At 46.4% G+C, this 22,072-nt stretch overlaps 1 non-coding gene across 1 annotated transcript; it reads left to right on the top strand.

Annotated features, from left to right (window-relative positions):
• Positions 1-4,078: 4,078 nt before the first annotated feature.
• Positions 4,079-4,150, top strand: TRNAP-UGG (transfer RNA proline (anticodon UGG)). Its single transcript has one exon. It is a non-coding gene; the product is annotated as a tRNA-Pro (tRNA).
• Positions 4,151-22,072: the final 17,922 nt, after the last annotated feature.

Genomic DNA, 22,072 nt, shown 5'->3' with positions numbered 1-22,072 from the left:
CGTTTTCTGCATGTCAATTTTTAGACCCAGCGTTCTGCTCTGCCTGTCTATCGCATTGATCATGCGTTGCAGTTCATTTCCTGAGTGACTTAGCAATGCAATGTAACCAGCGAATTGCAAATTGCTTAGGTATTCTCCATTAACTCTTATTCCCAATTGATCCCAATGCAGGCCTCGCAAGACCCCCTGTAAACAGGCGTTGAATAGCATTGGCGAGATCGTGTCTCCTTGCCTGACGCCTTTCCTTATTGGAATTTCATTGCTGACTTTATGGAGGACTATGGTAGCTGTACAGTTCCTATATATATCTTCCAGTATTTTGACATAAGGCTAACCTACACCCTGATTACGCAATGCCTGTATGACTGCCATGGTTTCCACATTAGAGGGTAATAACGAAATAGCAAAGTTTTTGGAGCTGCAGAGACTACCGCAGTTGCTAGCTTCGTGAGCCAATACAGTTTGTAAAACGCTATGCCAAATATGCACCGCAAATCACGGGATTGAAAGGCGGTAGAAATTTTAGAAACTTGCAGCACTCACGCCCACAAAGTATCCGTAGCATGCTTGGTTAGAGTGGCAGCCAAAGCCGAGTATGATGCGGCTTGTCCTGAAATATTTGCTCATTAGGCGCTCGCCTCGAAGGCGTATGTTCGGTAAGCTGTAAGACGGACCAGTTTTATGAGGACTGTTTGGTCCTCGATGCGATCTCTTGTCAGCGGACGGGCAGGCGGGCAAACTTAATGATTAAAATCAGGAGAATGTTTCTTGATGCTTGTGGGTTGATCCCTCATTCCGGGCTTCCATTGGCTTAAGCTGTAAGACGGACCAGTTTTATGAGGACTGTTTGGTCCTCGATACGATCTCTTGTCAGCATCGCCTCCCACCGCTGTAAGTGGTTCGGTTTCACCCCGCATCCCCACGAAATAATGTTGCATGCAGACTGTTTTTTTTTTTTGAAAATCAAGCGAACGTTGAAGTGGTTCGACTTGTGCGAGAGTTTTGTTCCCAAAAACGTTGTCAAATAAACAGAGATAAGCCGGCTAGATTTTGTCATGGCAACTGGAATGAAACACCTCTAATTTTTGCGAACATGCGATAAACAGCCGTGCCCTTGGCGTACTTTTCTGGACACCTCGATCTCTACAAAACTAGTGAGGAGTATTGGAGCGCGCAAATAGACACTGCCATAGAGAAAACACAAGGTTGGCACACAAGGTTGGAATGACGCCGTCTCCTGCTAGCGTGAAAAGCCGGTTTTGTTAACGATATGTCGTTCGGGGCTTATTGAGAGCTTACTTAATATAGCACTTTTGCTTACCCTGTGGGAGACACTTCTTCATTTCCAGAACTGTTACGCAGACGCCTACACCAGTATCTCGCGCTTACTTTTCAACATATCCTTTTTTTAATGGGTTTTCGTGAAGTAGTTGCAGTTTCTGCGATCAGCTCCCGACATCAGGTTTGCTCTATTGTGGATTTTGACGAAATCGACGCCACGATTCGGCGGCGATGCGAACTATAGTGTATAGAGGGGTCGGCAGTGCGTGGAAGCATACGTTTGATCCTTTGTGAGTGCTTCGTCGGCGCATTCAGACGTCGGTGTCATGTTTTTGAATAAATATTAGTGATCTTCATGGGACAGAAGCCGCGCTCTGATTCCGTATGCGTGGAACTCGTCCTACAGATGCGCGCTGCCTGCTGCTAGTGCTGCGTAGCAGGCACTTTTGGCTGTCGTACACGGAGCGTCGCGGCAAAAAGGAAACACTGCTTAATGCTTTTTCGTGTGTCAAGAAGTTGAGAAAGCCAGGGACCATCATTTCTTTACTTAACCACTGCTAGCAGCCCTAAAAGAAGGCAGCTTTGGGCGCAGAAACTGAGGATTTGCAAGCATGTCACAGCATTGATGGTCGTTTGTTGGCAGATTTGACTTCTTTCTTTCAGGTGAGGACTCGGTGCTAGTACAGGTTTCTTTGGTTTTAACTGAACGACTAGGGTGATAATCGCGACCGGTCGGTGTAGTTTCTGCCGCGAGCCAATCAAAACGCGCGAAAAAAAGCACCTCATACCGAAGTACCCAAAGTGCGATTAAAGCACATGCATTATATTTTTTCTTCTCTGGATTTCATATTTTTGCATTTGTGTCTGTTTATTTCTATACACTCGTGTTTCACATTCCGCAAAATAAAACCTAACACCGAAGATACCGAACCGGTGAGAGACTAGCGCATTAGAGAAAGTATGAGCCCGCGCGCAAGAAAAAAGGGGAAACTTTGATATCACTGCAGGGACTGCATTGGAGAAATGCGAAAGCATTAGCGTTTGCCACGACGTTGGTGGCTCCTAGTCGGCCTTTCTGCAGCTACTTACCCACTCCGCTAATATCCGATCGCCACTCTTCGATCTCGTATGAATGAGAGCACGCTGCTATGACGTCACATGGCCTCACTAATTAGCCACATTACTTAAACCAGTCGATTCCCTCATTATTTTAATTAATTAGTAACATTAATTAATGTCATTGATTGGGCTTGTTATTAAGAACTTTAAGTTATGATCATTGTTTAGTCCCGTTAATTTTGGCTAATTTTAATGGCCGATAACTAATGACTCTAACTAGTTACTCTTTAATAATTGACTTTATATTCTTCACCACACCACACTTCAGGTCATGCTTACATCCTGCGACTCATTTTGCGGACACATTTTTTTTTTTTGCGGGCACTTCCGGTGGCGACATAGCCTAGTAATGCTTTCGCATTAATAAAGCGGGGAGACAGGACGAGTTAGCTTGCCGGCAAAAGGTCGCTTTACAAGCTAGACCCGATCGGTAAATTGCACTCCATCCGCTTCACGCCTAGGAATAGGATTACCGACATGTGAAAATAAGAACGGGAACCTGTGCCTACTGCCTGCTCCGTCACGCCGCCAAGGGCGCGGTCCGACTCGATGGTATCGAGTTTACGACGCGACCCATACAGACGTGAGCAGCCTTTGTATCGGAGCCCTCGAGCGGTCCTCTTCTGTGCAAACGAAACAAAATTTAACAGCAGATTAAAGAATTTAACTAATTAGGCTTCAGTTATTTTCCTAAGATATATGGCAGCTGCTAGCGCTATACTGAAAATAATTATATTTTTGGAAACAGAGAGAACAAACCCATTAACACATCTAATTTCATTACGATATCTTTCCCAGCACATCGCTTTAGCGCTCTAAACAATTCTACTCAAGAACGCATAGTACACAAAGAGACGTTGCTTCCTCGACTGAACTGATGGCCTCACATAAGTACTGCTGGACTTCAGCTGTATTAATTGAATCCCAAGCTCACTACGGTCGAAAGCGATACCATCGCATACCCTTTTAGTTCTCAGCGTTATGCAATGAGTTCGCAAAACCTTGCTTACCGGTAATAATGCAGCAGTAAACCCGAGACACGCTTAGTTTTCAAACTCTTGCAGCTATCTGGCTAGCTGCCATTAGAGATTTGTTGCGTAGGATTAGTCAGACACATATCAATTTTTAGAACTTCCATGATGTGACTGCATTAGGTTCAGCGCCTCAACAAATGTAGGCCATCTCTTGGACCATTCGAAAAGCGCCCGTCTCTGTAGCGCGCTGAGCGACGGCCACTTCTGAATGTCACTTCATGGCGCACGTGCCACGTGACCTCCTCTATCGCGCCCGTGCTGGAGCAAATCTCTATTATGAACCGGAACCCTGACTGTAGCTGTTAAACAGCTAACTATTAGAAATAAGTTAAAGAGTTCGCTAATTAAGATGATTCACTTTTTTCTTATGACGCAAATGGCGTTTTTTTTTTTGCCTCAAAAAGACTGCATTTAAGAGTTAGTCGTGGTTTTCGTTCAGACGCCTGGTATCAGCGCAATCAACGGGGTTGTGCGCTAGAACTGGAGCTCAGCCTCTAGCATAATAATCAGGAACAGCGAAGAGATTCGCGGGTAGGAAATGAATTGCGGCTTGATAATAATAAAAAAAGCCGTCATACCGGATTCAGGTATAGCTTGCGCAAGTGCGCCTAGATATGTAGGTGGAGTGCACGACAACGGCGTGCGGCCCGTTGGTCTAGGGGTATGATTCTCGCTTTGGGTGCGAGAGGTCCCGGGTTCAAATCCCGGACGGGCCCTTTTCTTTTATTGTATTTCCAGAGTTCATTGCTTTAGAGAAATTGTTTTTTGCCCATCTCACAGCGAGCAGATCAGTTATTCGTCTCACACACACAAGAATGAGACTATGCGTCACCGCAGGGTATCCGAGCGTTCCTTTTTCGTCCACGAGATCGACGCGGTTCAGCTTGGGCAAATGTGCTCGGAATCATCTCTCCATCGTCCCGTCGCTGGTCGTCGGCGTCACCAGCACGTGAAGGAAGCAACAGATGGTGTAGTACGAAGCACGTCCACGTTGCAATTAAGTGTCAAAAGGTCTGGAGCTGCGGTGACGGTACGTGCATGCATCAACAGGCTTAGCGCTGCAGCATAATAATAATAATAATAATAATAATAATAATAATAATAATAATAATAATAATAATAATAATAATAATAATAATAATAATAATAATAATAATAATAATAATAATAATAATAATAATAATAATAATAATAATAATAATAATAATAATAATAATTGGTTTTGGTGGAAAGGAAATGGCGCAGTATCTGTCTCATATAGCGTTGGACACCTGAACCGCGCCGTAAGGGAAGGGATAAAGGAGGGAGTGAAAGAAGAAAGGAAGAAAGAGGTGCTCTATAGTGGAGGGCTCCGGAATAATTTCGACCACCTGGGGATCTTTAACGTGCACTGACATCGCACAGCACACGGGCGCCTTAGCGTTTTTCCTCCATAAAAACGCAGCCGCCGTGGTCGGGTTCGAGTGTCGCGTAACAGATGAAGCGAGATCCTAGAGCATTTCCTCTTTCAGGGGCCACTTTTACGTCTGTGCGGCTGCACTCTAGTACAAGCATTCACTGTGACGCCCACTACTTGGTTTAATATTTCGCCCCTCTCTTCCGCAGAGCACCGTTCCTCAAGCACTCCAGACGACTACTAAGAACGCCTACCTATTCAAGACTCGTCGCCCACGTGCCACTGATTTCGGCACATTTCTCGACAAGTCTGCCGGAAATCGAGCTTCCCTCTGGCTGCTTCTCATCTTCTACGCGAAAAGGGTCAAAAGTCAAGAATGGAACGCTGTCGCGGTTTTGATTCCGGCCGCGGCGGCCGTACTTCGATGGAGGCGAAACAAAAACGCCCGTATCCCGTGCAATGCCAGCGCGCATTGATGAACCCCATGTGGTCTAATTTAACCCGGAGCCCTCCAATATGGCGTCCCTCATAGCCCACCGGTCGTTTCGGGACGATAGACACCACAATTCTGAGTTCTCTGAATGTGTCCTATTATATACATCATGTCGCAGTCTCAAAATTAAATAATTTTTAGCACTGTACGTGCTGTTCCAGAAATGACTTTAAAAAAAGGTAGTTTAGCTGAAAAAACCTTAATAATGCCTGCAGCTGCACCAAACCTACTTATCATCTATAATAGGCTTCGAACATCCGACTTTACTCAATGAAAAACTCGATCATTGGTGATGTATATTAGGCTAAATATTTTCAGTCTTTTACTAAATACAACTTATTGTAAAGAATCTAGTTACTCGGCTATCGCTAAAAAAAGGAGACGACCTCGGCCTATTCGCACGTTTAATCTATTCAGTTGAATTAATTTTATATTTTCCAGGCTCACAAAAATTCTCGAAGTGCCACTTGAGCAATGCGTAAATACAGTTTGTTCAGGCACAAGCAGTCAGTGTATAGCGGCGGCTTCTAAATGCATCCTAAAAAAGAAAAACGCATTGATACCATTTCTAACAGATAGTAGCCATACGCTTTAGATTGACCCATCTTTACAACAACTACACTGCAGCCTGGGTTACTTTCAGCCAGAATACACTCGCATATGAGATTAAGTTACAGACATATGCCAGAAGTTTACTTGTCGCCTGTACGGTTGGCAGCTTTTGAGGGTTTGTCTTTATATCTGCTCACGGGGCAGAGCTACCGATTAGTAATTTTATTTTATTTGCGATTCACGCTGTTCAGCGAGACGTAACTGCTATGCACTTGGATAATGTTATACCCAACAATTGTGGACAAAAGCCTTTTTGAACGGGAACCAGTTTATGAACGCTATTTTTTTCATATATTGGGAGATATTTCACTATAACATTCGATCTCTCCGCAGATATACCGTCGACAGGCTTGCATTTTTTGCTACTTACCTATTCTCTGTCGCCAAAAGCGTTCCCCATTGGTTTTCTATGGCCGTATTAACTTCTCGATGGAAGTGGTGGAAACGCTCTAAAACAAAGATTTTTCTACACATCTGAAGAATGGACCATTGCCTTCAATATTTCCATAACAATACCTTACAATACTCCAATATTCAAAATTTTTGTCCAAGAATATTGGACCTGGCACTTTGCATTGCACCATGCGCCGTGTCACGAAAATAAGAACGAACCTCTAGAAAACCGCTTTTGAGCATGTTTGGAATCTGCACATTAGAGAAACTGTTGCGTTAAATCGTAATTAAAGGTCAGTGTTTCTGGTAATTATTTGAGCGCTCGTCATACTAAACGATGATTTCCTGCTATGTGTCGGGACTTTCGCATGTAATGCTCTCTCGCTTTGCCTTCTAATTACTAGCGGTATGCTTATTACTCACTTTATTTACGCTTTCCATAATCGCGGCAAAAAAAAAAAACGCGAAAAATATTAATGCCCTGTTGAGTTATTTTGCGTAGCTCCTACGTAAGGGAGTTTTTTTGTGTGTGTGCGTGTTTTCTTACGGGTTTTACGAATTTTGTAGGGTAAAACACTCACTGCAAAGATTAAAAAAAAATCAGGATAAGCACACACTGAATGAGCTGTTGACATTTTGTTCATGACAAATCTCAGTCTGGCTGGGCACACATTCTACGGACCCGTTAACACTCCGTTCGGAACAAATTGCGACAAAGAATTAGGAGTGCTTGCAGGGCGAAATTCACTGTACTGACAAATTTCTCGTCAACATACCTGGTTTATCATCCTCGCATTGAATACTAGTAAAACAATGCTTTCGGCTTGTTTGAGCGTTTTGAAGTAACTTTAGTCGGAAGTTTAATAGAACTGTTACAACAATAGTTTCGGAATAACCCACGAAAACGATAGTGAGCTGAATTGTAAAGTGAAGCACACGTGCTAAAATCACTGAAGAAAACATCTTCATGCTGCCTTCCTGGCGGCATCAGGCTCAATCGAATGTCTCCATGAGTTGTAAAACAAAATCCACTCGCCACTTTGGGTCCGTGTCTGCGGCGTGCCGACCGTGGCGGCCGCATTTAAAGGAGGGCGGAGTCTAGGAACGCCACTGTACTGCGATTTTGCCGCTCCTCGAAAAACCGCAGATGGTTGAAATTGATCTGGAACTGTGCGTTATGAAAGCTGCGTTCATATGTGAACGGTACCGAACGGCTAACATGATATGATAGAACATTGCTGACCAGCATATTGAAATTTATTTGTGTATTTGTGTATTTGCATGAAATAAGTAAAAAAATATTGGATGCTGGAGGCCAGCAGAAAAAGATGCAATAAAGTGAGAAAGCGGTTTACGTTGCAAACCGGGATGAATACAATATGATTTTTTAATGGCACGTACGAACACAAAAATACCCGTCAAATGTGATCTACACTCCAAACGAAAGTCACGTCTTAGTAAAATAAAGATGAATAAACGGCGATTTACTGCAAGTAATTGTAGTCTGACATCAGCAGATTGGTTGAGAAAACTTTTCACTGCTATTAGAGTTCTGTCCCCATTCACCATTTCCCGTAATGTGTGATAACTTCTTTCAGAATCGATGATGATGACGATGATGATGATTTTTTTTTTATGGCTCAAGGGCATCTATGGCCAAGGAGCGCGAAGGCACAATGTATTTTCGCTTGTGACCGCAGCGGTGGCCTAGTGGTTTGAGCATCCGCCTCGCATGCGGGAGGTGCGGGGTTCGATCCCCAGTGCCGCCGGGTACCCACCGGTCATGCAATGGGTACAAGCTTTCCCCTGGTCTGGTGCTCGGCTAGTAAGGGGTGAAATTCTTGGAAATTGCGGCTTTGACCCCACCTTGAGCAAAAGAAAATACTTTGTGTCACGGCGCTCTTTCACCACCGATGCCCTTGCGCCATAAAAAAAAAAAAATCATCAATCAATCTTTGAGAATCACCTTCTTATCAGTAGTACTTCGTGCGTCCGTTCCACGCAGATCAGGCACATTAGCCGCGGCGCTCTTTAGCTGAGTTTTCCTTGGGCCATTGAAATCAGATCATCGCAACAGCTCAGTAAACTTCACAACGTAAAGGGAAGAACGGAAGGTGCAAAGTAACCTGAAAAGGCTGACAAGGATACCGAATTTATCGTATAGTATGCGGTATGCGAAGTTTAACGCCCCGAAGCAGCACCTGGGTTATGTCAGACGCCGTAGTGGAGGGCTCTGGATTAATTAGGACCAGTTGGGGTTGCATAATGTGCACTGACATTGCACAGCACACGGTCGTTTTCGCGTTGCGCCACAATTCGAAATGCGACCACCGCGGCCTGATTTCGATCCGGGTATTTGGTGCCGAGAGCGCATTTGGGTTCAACATCCGAGCACGAATGCATGGAGACACCACGGTGGGTTTCAGCGGAAACAAACTGTAACAAGATCACAGGTAGACACCAGTTAAATTACTCGCTGCCAGTTATGAATGACATCAGCACGGCGAGGGACCTGCAGCACGTTCGCTATTTTTGTTTCCCCGTCAGTTCTTTCTTTCTTTTTTTTTTCGTTTCAGCGCAAGACATGCAGTACAACCTCATGCGCGCATTGTCTTTTTTTTTGCTGTTGGTAATGAGACGCAGCGGAAGAATGTCATGTTCTCTAATATACCATAACTATTTTCTTCCCGAGTGTTTGCCATTTTTTTTTAGGCAGGAATTGCGAAGGGCTGACTTGCAAACCTAAGGGACGCTTCGTGCCTTCTCCGGCTTGCTGGTAACATGTACAAGTCCGACGTCTTTCCCTGTGATTGGCTGGGCGCGCATTTGGACCTTTTCTTTCTGACGGATTTAACAAGAAAACATTTATTATCAGATACATCGATCCTGCGTATTTCAATGTTCAGGAGGTGACTGCGTTTTCCGAGGTTATCCGCTTGAGGCTTAAGGTCAGTGAGCGCCATGGTTGAACCACCTTTTTCAAGCTGGTGAATTCCCCCTTATATCCTTGAAAGACAAGGCATGCTTGAAATACTCCAAACTTGCCACAAGACGAGTGAACCGATGACTTTATCACCTCGAAATTGTTCCACAAGTCCAGGAGAGAGTACAGCTCACTTTCCATTGCAGCGAACGGAGCCAGCATTTCATTTCTCAGTTCCTTCATTTCCGCTTCGCTCGCACCTTGGACGACTCTCTTTGTATGCGCAGATCTCCCGTTGCGACTGATGCACTTCTCGTCTAATACTTTGAGTGCTCACCTCAAGCATGCATATACGCTCTGATCGCGGCATGATCAGCTCCCTGCCCGGATGAGACAGTGAGCAAACAACAGCGTGCCCTGGTATTGTGAGGCCACAGGCGACACGGCCCTACGATAAACGAAACGTGCTGTGGTAGTTGAAGAAATGGCAGAACGTTCGGCAAAAATTCAACTTCCTGCAAAGGCACAGACGACTAAAGCGCGACAGCGCCTCGCGCTTCGCTTCAATTAATGCATACCTGGAATGACCTATATACTGCAAGTAGGAGTGCGCGAGTGAAGATTATTTAAACAAAGTTAAAGTAACCTTCAACAGTCTGGGAACGAAACAACAGTTTATAATAAGCAGCGAAGTATTGTAAGTGGTAAGAAGATGCATCTATCTAAGGCAAGTTCTGACTGCGCACATCCCAACCATAAGAACGGAACAGCTATTAAAATAAGAATCGGGTACTTTGCATTTGGCAGGTACTGTCAGGTCTCGAATAGCAGCTAACAAATATTAGTTAAGAGGAACGTACATGTTGGTTATACCTTGCTAGTCCTCAACTACGGACAGAAGCTAACGAAAAGGCTTGAAATTAAAATGAGTGACCTATTGAAAGGCAAATGAAAAGTGTCACGTTACGATACAGGAATAAGGCAAAGTGGGTTAGGCAACAAACGCGTGTTAATAGTATCCTAGATGAAATCAAGGATAAGAAATGGACACGCAGTGCGGAGAGCAGAGATAACCGATGGTCGCCTAAGGTAGCGAAAATGATTCCAAGAGAAGGCAAACACAACAGGGGCCAGTAGAGACTCAGGTGGACGGTCGAGATTAGGAGGTTTGCGGAGTTGTATGGCGGCCGCAACTGGTACAGGGCAGGATTAATGAGGGTGAGTGGAAGGAGCGTTTGTACGGAAATGTACGTTGGCGGGCTGATGATAACGATATGTGGGATCGGTTATACGGTTGTAAACAAGAGTAATTTACATACGTTCAGGGGTAAAGATAGGCCCTTGCTGCCAGTACCCGAACGTATATAACGCTCTTAGTTGCGAATTGAAGATCATTCGTGACACTGTGGTCGATTGTGCCTTTGGAGGTCTCGTTGTGCTACACAGACCCCTGAGCTGGAATATTCCGCACGTCGTAGCCCTGTCTGAACAACGCTACTGGCAACCGCGGTTTCGTCCAAGACGCAGCCACCATGTAGCGACAGGTTGCAGGGACTTCGTTAGAATGAATATAGCAGATCTTAGACTGGCGATTGAGATCTAAGCTTCCGCTGCCTATAAAACAAAAACTGAAAAGAGAACGTATTTATTATATATTTCCACGGGTGATGAGCTAGGAAATACTTATAAGCTCCTCATCTCCGCTCTGTATTTTTGAATACGGGTGCTGTGCAAAAACAAAAAGAAGCCGGAATCTCGGCCTTCTGTATTACTGCGCCCTCATTCTCGTAGATAGACATTTGGTTGCCGCAGAAGATTAGTTGGCAGTCGGTACTAGTCCCTACCTGCCTTCATTCGCTATTTCCAAATCATGCGTACTGATCCCTCTTCGCGCTCATTTTTCTGGCCCACCAGTGCGCAGTGGAAATTCCTTTCCAATCCTCGCAGGGTAAATATTAGTCTTTATCGGTTTGAGAGCTTAAGTTTACCTCTTTTCCAAGTAGGATCTCGAAACAGCTGAAGCTTTGTCGGCAACCACCAGAAGGGAATTGTTTAGTGTCTCCGCTATTTCTTGACCAAACGAGGCACACTGTTTGAATAACGTCCTTTGTGGACTTCTGAAGAAACCAACCACTTCGCCCAGTGCCTGCATTGATGTTGACACCGAAACTAGTTTCCCTGCTTCTTGTGAAAAAAAAAAAACAAACGGGAAACGCAGTCATCTGCAGGCACCTCTTGATCTCGGAACAAAATATTCAATCAGTAGTTATCGAGGCCTCCTCCATACGGCTGCCGCTTTTGTTTAGAGCACTTCTTTTATTCGTCACTCGCTCATTGACAGGGTTAGTTGGTGTGCCCATATGCTTTGCGATTTTCTTCAGTTTGCGTGCAAGCATTAAGTGAATGGAAGTCATCGTTGATAAGTAGTGTGCTTGTGTACTTAGTAGTGTGCTTGTGAGTAGTGTGCTTGTCCTCCTTCCCCTCTCCCAAATAACCTCCGCATCACCTTCAAACTAATCCTCTTGACTCGACCATCGTCTGCACAGATGCTTCACGAGCTCAGGTCAGCGGTGCTGGTTACTCTATTGCTGGTGACGATCGCGACATCCACCCTGTGTCCTTACACTGATCTTCATTCTAGCGCCACCCTATACAAACCCTCCCAATGATCGGCAGTGTACAGGACCTCACCCAAGCACCCTCTAACCTTTTCTGTTATACAATGTACATCGATTATATGCAAGCTATACTCGCAATTCATAAAGGTCGCATTCCTGCACAACTCAGGTATGATCTACAAGCAGCAGTCACCAAACTTTATCCCTATACAGTCGCACTTAGAGGGATTCCTGGTCACGAAGCGATCCTAGGCCATGAGACAGTGCATCGCCTCGCCTGCGAACTTCAACATCAGGCGGCTGGCATTCCCCGACCTTACGCACCAACGAAAGATACCGATGTCCTATTACAAACACGAAATAAATCTTCACTATGACAATGTTAGAGAATCGCCCAGCTAATCGGTCTTTGGCACATCTACATCAATACACTCCTCTCATCAACCGGTCCTTCCCTCTAGTTATTTCGGTCCTTACCCTTCATGCTTCAATTTACCCGAACTGTACGCTGATCTGGAACACTCCATTTGCTCCTAACCCGTTTCCACAATCAGGGCGAAAGCACTACCGACCCAAAGCAAGAATCTTGTCTTGTCTTGTGCTCCTTGTCTTGTGACCTTGTGGCGTGATCACAACCTGCCCACCAGGTTGTGAGCAAACTTGCCACCGTAGCAGGTTGCAGTTGAATTAATGACTGGTCGTGACAGGTTGCTCGGGAAGAGCAACATGGGTCGCACAATCCCTACCGGTGGCTGTGACAGGAACAGCCACCTGTCAGTTGCAGTGGCGCATCGCATAACCGCTGCACCACTGCGCTGCTAGTGGTCCGAGGACTCGCCGCGATCTGTGAACGTTGAGTAGAGAGTGACCAATCCTGCATATACGGGCATTAGCTCACTAAAGCGCTTAAGGCGGAGTCTAAGTGTCTCATTCTTTCGCACATGTACTCGGTTTAACTAAGTTAAACTCCTACCATTTTTTTCGTGGCCCCTCCTTCAACTTGGAGGGCTTCCCTAGCCTCGGTCCACCAGAAGGACCAGTTGGCCTTGGTGGTTCTGGTGCAGGATATCCCTGACACTTGAAGTCGCGTCGCAATAGAATTCTGTCTCTTTTTCAGCACAAGAAAAGATGTGCTCCGCAGGCACATAAGAAAAATAACCATAAAAAACCCCTAGAACATCGCCACGCATTGAGGTGAGAAAGGGAAAGTTACAGCTGAAGCTCCATATCATGGACGCTCGATCTCATTCATGCCGATCACTTGGTCCTGCAGCGGTGCGGTTATTTACTTCCTGTTGCAGCAATGTCACCGTGAACTCAACAAGGCTTACGTTGTGTAGCCATCGTAATAAAATATGGCCTGTATTCGCTTTGGAGGTATTTAGAAATTGACACTGAAACCACGCTCCTCGAGGTGTGGGGGCTAGCGGTAGATGCATATAGAAAATATAGAAAGTAGCTTAAGGGGATCCCAATACCCCTCAACCCCCTTCCTTCGTCATCTTCATCTGCCCGTTAGCATACAGGATGTTTCACCTAAGAATTTACACAATTTTCAAAATAATATTTTTAAAATAGAAGAGCACTTTTCTAGCATGGCATTGTCCCTGGAGTAGTACATCAGGATACAGTAAAGATGTGCTAACTAGCAGGCTGGTTAACTAATAATGAATTGCTAACTTTTTAGCTACTACTTTTGGGGTCCTTAATTATCGAGAGGTGTGTAGCCCACTGTTAGTAATATCTATATCAGCTTTTAGAATTTCGAAAATGCGGCTACCTTCGGCGCTGTGGCCCCACGAATTCTGGGTACATCACGCGAAAATACACGCGCTTTCGAAAGCTTGCAGGCAAAGCAGCCTAACCAGCGCACGTAACTCGTCGAAATAGCCAGTTTGTTGGGCCACAGCGCCAAGGGTAACCGCGTTTGCGAAATTCTAAAAACTGATATCGACATTAATTACGGTGAACTACACGCCTCTCCGCAATTAAGGAGCCTAGAAGTAATAGTTAAAAAGTTAACTATTCAATATTAGTTAACCATCTTGCGAGTTTGCACTTCTTAGCTTTATTCCGATGTACTACACCACTGACAATGTTACGTGGAAAAATGCACTCTTCTAACTCAAAAAGCCTATTTTTAAAAAGTGTGTAAAGTGTTAGGTGAAACACCCTGTATAAGCCCCGCCATTGAGAAGCATGTGTTCAGTTTACCTGCCTCTTTGAATTCTCCATTGCCACTCCCCATCATAAAGGCACAGAGACAAGCTTGGCTTCGTTTTTTGGATGCGATGATAGAACGCCATCGAAACGTTTTGTGCGCGGCTTACTTCGTAACACAAAAAGAAAGAGAAGAAAAACATGAGCGGAACTGGACGAGGCAGACTGACAAGAGAGGAATGACGCGCACTGGAAGCGCGCCTCGCGAGAAAGGCAGTCAAAAAGAGGCGCGCAGCCGCACACGACTCGTCACGACCACCGCAAGTATGCGGGCCACGAAGCGAGCATTCGCGCCCGGCAGCAGCCAGCGGTGCGCGCGCCCGTTGAGGCTGATGTGCTCCTCGCGGGGCGGTCCCTCCTGGGCGGGTAAAGAATGAGGAGAAAACGGAGGGAATGAAGAAGAAATAAAACAAAGGTGGCGGGCAGAATGGCGCAGAGCGTGCGGAGCATGACGGCCTTGATCGACGCCGGTGCGTCCAAGGTGACGACGCCGCGGAACACGACCGCTGCTACCGTGAAACGCTCCCTCGCAGCGACGGCGGTGACGGCGGCCGCTCCAGCTTCGCTCCTTTTTCTGAGCTCGCACCGAAACAAAAGAAGGCAGGCTGCACGGCTGGGCATCCTAGACAGGCGCGCTTGGCATGGTGCCTCGCATCCCCCCACGACTCGGGCTGCGCGACCCGGTGTCCGGCCCTGCACGTAATGCGCGAGGAAAAGCTGGGGACACTGGCAACGCGAGGCCATCTACAGGCTGGAAGCGGGGAGGGTTTGTTAAGCGAATGCCGGTACCGGCGGGCGTTGGAGCCACCACAACAGAAGCACGGTTCTCTGCGCCTAGTTCGGTAAAATACAGCTCTTTGCAGAGCAGCGCTTGTTGTCATGACAATGGCACACGTGTCGTTTGCTAATTTTTGTGCATCTGCACTCCATTGGAGGGGGGGGGGGGGGGGAGGGGATGTACAGGTAGAGCGACTTTTGAACTTGCGAATGCGAAAAGCTATTGCAGGTCGCGCTCTACAGACGCCTGCTGCAAATAGACTGTATTACCTTAGTTCGGATGCCTCTCGTGTCTATTTAATGCCTGAACAATTAAAAATTCTGGGGCAAGCGCTCTTCGACTCCAATTGTCGCGAGTGGACGGGAGACCCGGGACACAAAAGAAAAGGGAGCTGCAGGCGGCTTCCCTGACTTTAAACTCTGGAATTACACACGCGACGCGCCTGATCGAGCGAGCGCGTTCTTTGTGGCGGCGATCGTGGGAAGGCGAGCGACTCGCAGTTGATTTGGACCTGCTCTCGCTCGGCGTCGCTGCGTTGGTTTCGAAAGACACCCTGTATGCCGTTGCATTACTCGTCCGTTTCTTTCCCTTGTCTTGCATTGCGGCATTAAAATTTTCGCTTGCTCACGTTTCGAAGTATCGCACTCGAAAATGGTGCGTTTGTCTCGAAGAACGGGGCTATCGGGCAGGCCGCGAGGAAAAAAAAAAAGTCGAAATCCCCGGTTCAGCCCTGTTTCATCCCGGGACTCTCCCCTGTCCCTTCATTTCCATCCAAACGACCTGCGGAGAAACCACCTCGACACAAGAGCGCTACACTCATTCTGATGTAAATGCAGAAAACTTTGCTGCAACTCTTTGGCGGACTTGCACAGGAGCAGTCCTTCCATCTCGGATTGCGGCAGAGCAGTCGTGCCATGCCCATGTGTTGGCCGGCGTTGAGGCCGGCTTTACGAAAAGAAAAAGGGAGACCTTTCCCGGTGCTCTGCAGCCAAACATAGCGCGGAACTGTACTGTGTGCGTGCGTCTCCCCAACTGTCACGATGCCCTCAATGGAGTTGAAAACTTTGGCTGCCGAAGCGAAGACATCGGCTGAGAAGTTGCGTAACGGGTTTCTTACATCCGCACGTATCATGCGCAGAGCAGCAAGACGTTAGACGAGGGATAACGAAACACTTGTCCAGGTTGTGTCCAGTTTCACACCGCCCAGCAAGCATAAATAGAACAGGGGGACGCTACAGCTGTTTCTTCTAGCTGAAAAGGTTGATACGTGACATGTGGAAGATAGTTGTAGCAATGCGGGAAGGAGCCTTAAATAACGAGATATTCGTGATGATCATCAGCACCGTCGGCCACGTCCGCTGCAGGAAAACGTATCTCCCACAGATCTCCAATTAACCCTCTCCTGCGCCCGCTACCGCCGCCATATAACTGCGTAAACTTCCTATTCTTCTCCGCTCTTCTGACTCTCTAGCGCCCCCTGCTTCGTTCGCCTGTTCTCGGAATCTACTCCGTTGCCCTAAAGGACCATCGCTTACTGTCTGACCTCTATATGTATTACATGCCCTGCCTATGCCCATTTCTTTTTACCCGATTTCATTTACAGCATCACTAACTGGGATTTGTTTCCTGACTCACTCTATTCTCTTCCTGTCTCTTGACATTACTCCTATCGCTTTCTTTCCCATAACTCGCTGTGTGGTCTGCAGTGGAATTTTAAGCTTTTTGTTACTCGCGATATTTCTGTCCCATGAGTTTATACAGATTTAATGTTCTTCAGGAAGCTACATCTGAGATACGATGCTAGCGACCGAACGTCTTTCGGAGAGGCTGAGTATGGCCACTCAGCACCCGAATATCTAAATAAGTGTTTGCGGTGTTCACGCAACTAGAATGGTATGGTTGCTCGGGACCATACTGCAAATGCAGATCGCTCTTTTAGGGGAATCTCTTCAAGGCACTTCGGAGTTGGCGGACTTGTGTAGGCATTTGCTAATTGGAATGCCGAGATGCAGCAACCCTTGGCACTGATGGGGCAGACATGCTAAGCGACTGGGGTGCCACAGCAAGCTGTTGAGGCCTGGTTGTGAGTTGGCTGTGCTGTCGAAGGCCGCTCATGGAGGATGGTATGCATCACTTTATATAAGTATTAAGCGATGATTTCACTTAGGCTTCTAAATAATATATCTTCCACATTTTTTCATGAAATGGCTGTTAGCTGTTTTCCTTAACAAACGCTCTGCTTCATCAGCTGAGCCGCAGTTAGACCGGTCGAACTTGAAACATACGCGGCTTCATTGATATCTTCAGGGCGCTGATATCGTTGCAAGTTGTGAAAAGACAGCACCCGGTGAGAAGCGCAAGCTTTGCACTGCTTGCTTTTGCTCAAGTGAGGCTGAAACAACAGGCATGAGGCACGTGCAGAGAGTACTTCTCGGTGCGAGCCGGGCTACCACTATCTAGGAATATTTCTGAGAACGACGTGCTGCATTATATGTCCTGACGCGGACGGTGACGTCACATGGAAGCAACCTGCGGACAGCTGTTAGTAGCTGCAACATCAAGAGCTTCTCAAGCGCCGCAACAGAAGGAAGGGTGCGAGGGAGGCACGGAAAGAGGTTCTCTGTGAGGGGCTCAACTGTCTGCACATCGTTGGGCTTTGCGCCGGAGCAAGCCAGTGCTTGAGTTCATCCTCGCAGGCTACGGCAGTGTACTTTGCGCTGAGGCCAATGCGCGTCTACTGCACGTCGAATCCTCAAAGAATTTGCGGGAGCCTTTGTCATGTAGAAATGAGCGTGCTAAAGATAAATGGATTTGCAAGTTGCATTCTGTACTTGTCTAGTATTCGTAATGGTTTGTGTCCAAGAACACGGGCGCCTTAGCGTTTTTCCTCCATAAAAACCCGACCGCGACGGCTGCGTTTTTATGGAGGAAAAACTCTAAGGCGCCCGTGTGCTGTGCGATGTCAGTGCACGTTAAAGATCCCCAGGTGGTCGACATTATTCCGGAGTCCTCCACTACGGCACCTCTTTCTTCCTTTCTTCTTTCACTTCCTCCTTTATCCCTTCACTTACGGCGCGGTTCAGGTGTCCAACGATATATGAGACAGATACTGCGCCATTTCCTTTCCCCCCAAAACCAATTATTATTATTCTAGTATTCGTAAAGCGCTGTTATCGTTGGATAATTATGAGTTTGCGTGCACTCGGCTCTCTGTTTTGAGGTAAAACGTGGTATTAACCAATGTCTGCATCCCAAATGCGTTCTGCTTATTTCACCTTGGACACAAAGCATTACCGAAAAGTCGCGTTTTTCATAGGTTATGTTATATTTAAGTGTCCTCAGAAAGAATGTACAGTTGTGGGCCAGTAAGTTTTCCCTGAAACATTTTGTATATAGGAATGAGTAGAATAGAGGCATCATGGCATACACAGTGGAACGAAAAGCGAGACAAAGAGAGGGCTGTGTTCGTCTAGTTCTTCATAACCAACTAGCCCTCCAAAACCTCTTAACGCAGTAGAATACAAGCCACACCGATGAAATACGGATAGATAATGAATCTCGATCCGATTACAAAAGCGCCTCCTAAGTTGGCGTTTCGAGTTATAAACCTATTCAGTTTTGTGATTGATGGTGCACATTTTTTAAAGAATTAGTTCCAACACCACTTGCAGCCAGAATGGAAACCGCGGAGCTATCCACACGCCGCTGATATACCTGCGATCGTAACTAAGCAACTGCTGCCCCGAAACTTACGTATAGCAATGAAAAATAGCGCGAATCTGGGTATATTTTCCAGTCGACACTAATCTAATAGAAGATCGCTTTTAAACAAGCAGATGCTCTGAATGCGGATGTTTGCGGAGAGGAAGATTTATCGTTCAGTCTAGCATGTAAATGCGCTGGATAGCATTGTTTTGGTGCTGCCGACATTCTTTGCTCAAGACTGTCTTTTTATGTTGTAGAAATACCGGTGCCACTTGTCGCCAATACCGACAACAGGCTTCCATGACCGATCTATTTTAGGACAACTGGCTTTGCTTTCAGAACTATAATTACAAAACAACAACAACCAAAGTTATTGTATCAATCATAATAAACCACGCTTTTCTAAATCCTTAAAAACGCTTGAAAACAAAACAAAATCCGGCTTTTGCGCGCAGTGAAACTAAACCAAAGCGCATGCATGGAACGGGTACTGCGTTGCTGAGGAAACGTATTTGCAGTCCATTCGTAACGCCAAACGCATATTTTTATTTAACTGACCTGCCCGAGATTCTAGCCATAAATTTGAGAAAGTTTTCACAAGTACTAAGCCCTCATTAGGTTCCAGTCATCACCCTTACCAACAGACTAGACGAGGAGGCCAGCGACATTTAATGCGCAAATATACACGGCGCCACATTTTCATCCGTCTTCAGAAGCGAAACTATCCGGGATCTCTTATGACTTCAGTCACATTTTCTGCGCACGGCATCGCTTGTATTATTGAAAATATTGGGATATCATCTGCATACCCATGAAACCACCACCAAACTTGAAAAACCACTTGGTGTGCTTCCGAAGCATATCTATTATTACTGTTTGCACAATCACTTTCTACAGGTAGCATACCAGGCGATTCGAAGGTGGGGAAGGTTGTTCCAGTCTTCAAATCAGGTGACAAGGAATCACCCCTTAACTGCCACCCAATCTCGGTAACAGACATGCTTTAAAAAATTGTGGAACATGTCATGTATTCTCTGAAAATAAATTTCCTTGACTCTAATATTTTTTTATCCTGCGCAACAAGAATTTCGTAAGGGCCTATCCTGCGAAAGACAATTAGCTATTTTCGTCCATGACTTGCATGCGAATCTCGATTCTAACCTTCAGACTGACGCAATGTTCCTGGGCTTCGCGAACGCCTTTTACAAAGTACCTCGCAAACGCTTGCTAAAGATTTCTTGGTTAAACTACATACTAACATACTGCAGTGGAAAAACGAATTTCCGGCTAACCGTATTTAGTTCGTTTACGTTAGCAACCAAGCCACACTACACCAAGCCTCTAGATGCCATTGAGTGACATCAGGCGTCCCGCAAGGGCCTGTCCTTGGTCCCCTTCTATTTTTAATATATATTAACGACCTACCCACGCATGTATCCTGTAAGATTTGTATCTTCGCCGATGACTGTGTTATCTATCGCGCAGTTACCAGACTCTCCGATCAACTAGCTCTCAAACTGACCTAACTGTGTAGAGTGGCGTGTGCAGCCAATGGCTCATGCAACTCTACCCCGATAAATGCAAAATCGTGTCATTTAACTGCAGACGTAATCTTCCACTGTTTCATTATGTAATCTCACACGTCACGTTAGAAGTAACCCAGTCTTATGAATGCCTGTTGGTAATTTTGTGGAGTGATCTAACCTGGAACGCGCATGTCACTAACGTCATATCATCCGCTAACAGGTGCCTTGGATTCTTAAAACTTCATATACGCTACGCGCTACCAAACCTAAAATTGCTTGCGTACAAATCACTTGTCCGATCTAAGCTGGAATATGCCTCTGCTATCTGAAGTCCTAATCAAATGTATCTAACAAATTCCCTAAAATCAGTACAGAATCGAGTCACTAGATTCATTCTTACATTCTTACTATACTCATAGAATGTCATTGTTATACAATGCCATACAATTTCATGCCATATAATGTCATAGATATCATTGTTAAAAGCAGTATGACCTAATAAACCTGTTTTTTTTCTCGAATCGCCAGTATGTGCATATTTCACAATATATTTTTAAAGCTCACTTCATCATCTGCCCTACACCACTACTCCGGCACGCATTTCACTCCGCATTGGTCACCTACAAAATGCCAGGTAACATGTTCGCACTAAATTTGACCCGTCTATCCTTCGCCGCTAAGCCTCGAACAGGAGTTGAATTGAATAAACATTTATTGAAGAGGATGGTGGCTGGAGCGCATGTGGTTGAGCAGTCAGTTCAGGGCTCCAAAGGCTTCTGCCGACCTTCTGGCGATGAGGAGGAGAGCTGCCTGGTCGTCGAGGCGTGCGCCGATCAGCTTCACCTCCCACAACACCAGGGCCGCATACGCGGCTTTAGATGGTGGGCTTTTTGGGGACATGTCCATGTGAAATGTGTTAGGGTTGAGGTGTCGCCGCACCAAGGACATTTGTTTTAGTAAAGCGTTTGGTGTAGGTGATGTAAATAGTGTAGGTTGGGGTACGTGTTGGTTTGAAGGCGCCGTAGAAGGCAGGAGTATTCAGCGGAGATGGAGGGATGAATGACCCGCCGCGGTGGCTCAGTGGTTAGGGCACTCGGCTACTGACCCGGAGTTCCCGGGGTCGAACCCGAACGCGGCGGCTGCGTTTTTGTGGAGGAAAAACGCTAAGGCGCCCGTGTGCTGTGCGATGTCAGTGCACGTTAAAGATCCCCATGTGGTCGAAATTATTCCGGAGCCCTCCACTGCGGCACCTCTCTCTTCGTTTCTTCTTTCACTCCCTCCTTTATCTCTTCCCTTACGGCGCGCTTCAGGTGCCCAACGATATATGAGACAGATACTGCGCCATTTCCTTTCCCCAAAAACCAATAATTAAATTAAGGCGAGGGTAAATGCGTCTATTAAGGCGTCGGGTTTCGAGCCTGGTGGCGAAGTGGGAGGATAGGGGGTATAGGGCAGGAGGGGATGGCCCCGCTCGGTGAGTATGTTCTCGACCTTAGGTGTCCGCCCTCACTTTGCCATCAAGGCTCTCGTGGCCAGGGACCCAGGTGGTAACGTGGTCTTGATGAAGAGTGAGTCCCAGGATGTGTAGCGCCGGTCGTGGGACACAGCCGCTTGTAAACGCTCGACAGGCGGCTTGAGAGTCTGTGAATATGTGAGCGCTGCTAAAGTGGATGTCACTCATTTTTATCGCGAGAGCGACGGCGATCGCTTCACCGGCGGTTGCGTCTGGGTCTCGGACAGAGGCTGTCAGAAGTGGAATGTTGGTGCTTTCTATGGCAACACAGACGAATGTCTGTGGGTGGGCATAGGAGGCCATGTCCAAGTAGACAGAGGTGGGATCGTGCCCGTACTGTCTTCGCAGACGTAGGAGTCGAGCTAGTGTCCTGGCGTTCTGGAGTTCATGGCGCATGTGTCCGGAGATAAGGCTTGGGTAAAGGTGGGTACGGATGGTTGGTGGTAGTATACTTGTGAGGG

The sequence above is a fragment of the Amblyomma americanum genome, chromosome 1, assembly GCF_052857255.1.
Source record: "Amblyomma americanum isolate KBUSLIRL-KWMA chromosome 1, ASM5285725v1, whole genome shotgun sequence".
Lineage (NCBI taxonomy): Eukaryota > Metazoa > Arthropoda > Arachnida > Ixodida > Ixodidae > Amblyomma > Amblyomma americanum.
Note: the sequence above shows the minus strand (reverse complement) of the source record. Positions and strands in the feature narration are given on the sequence as shown.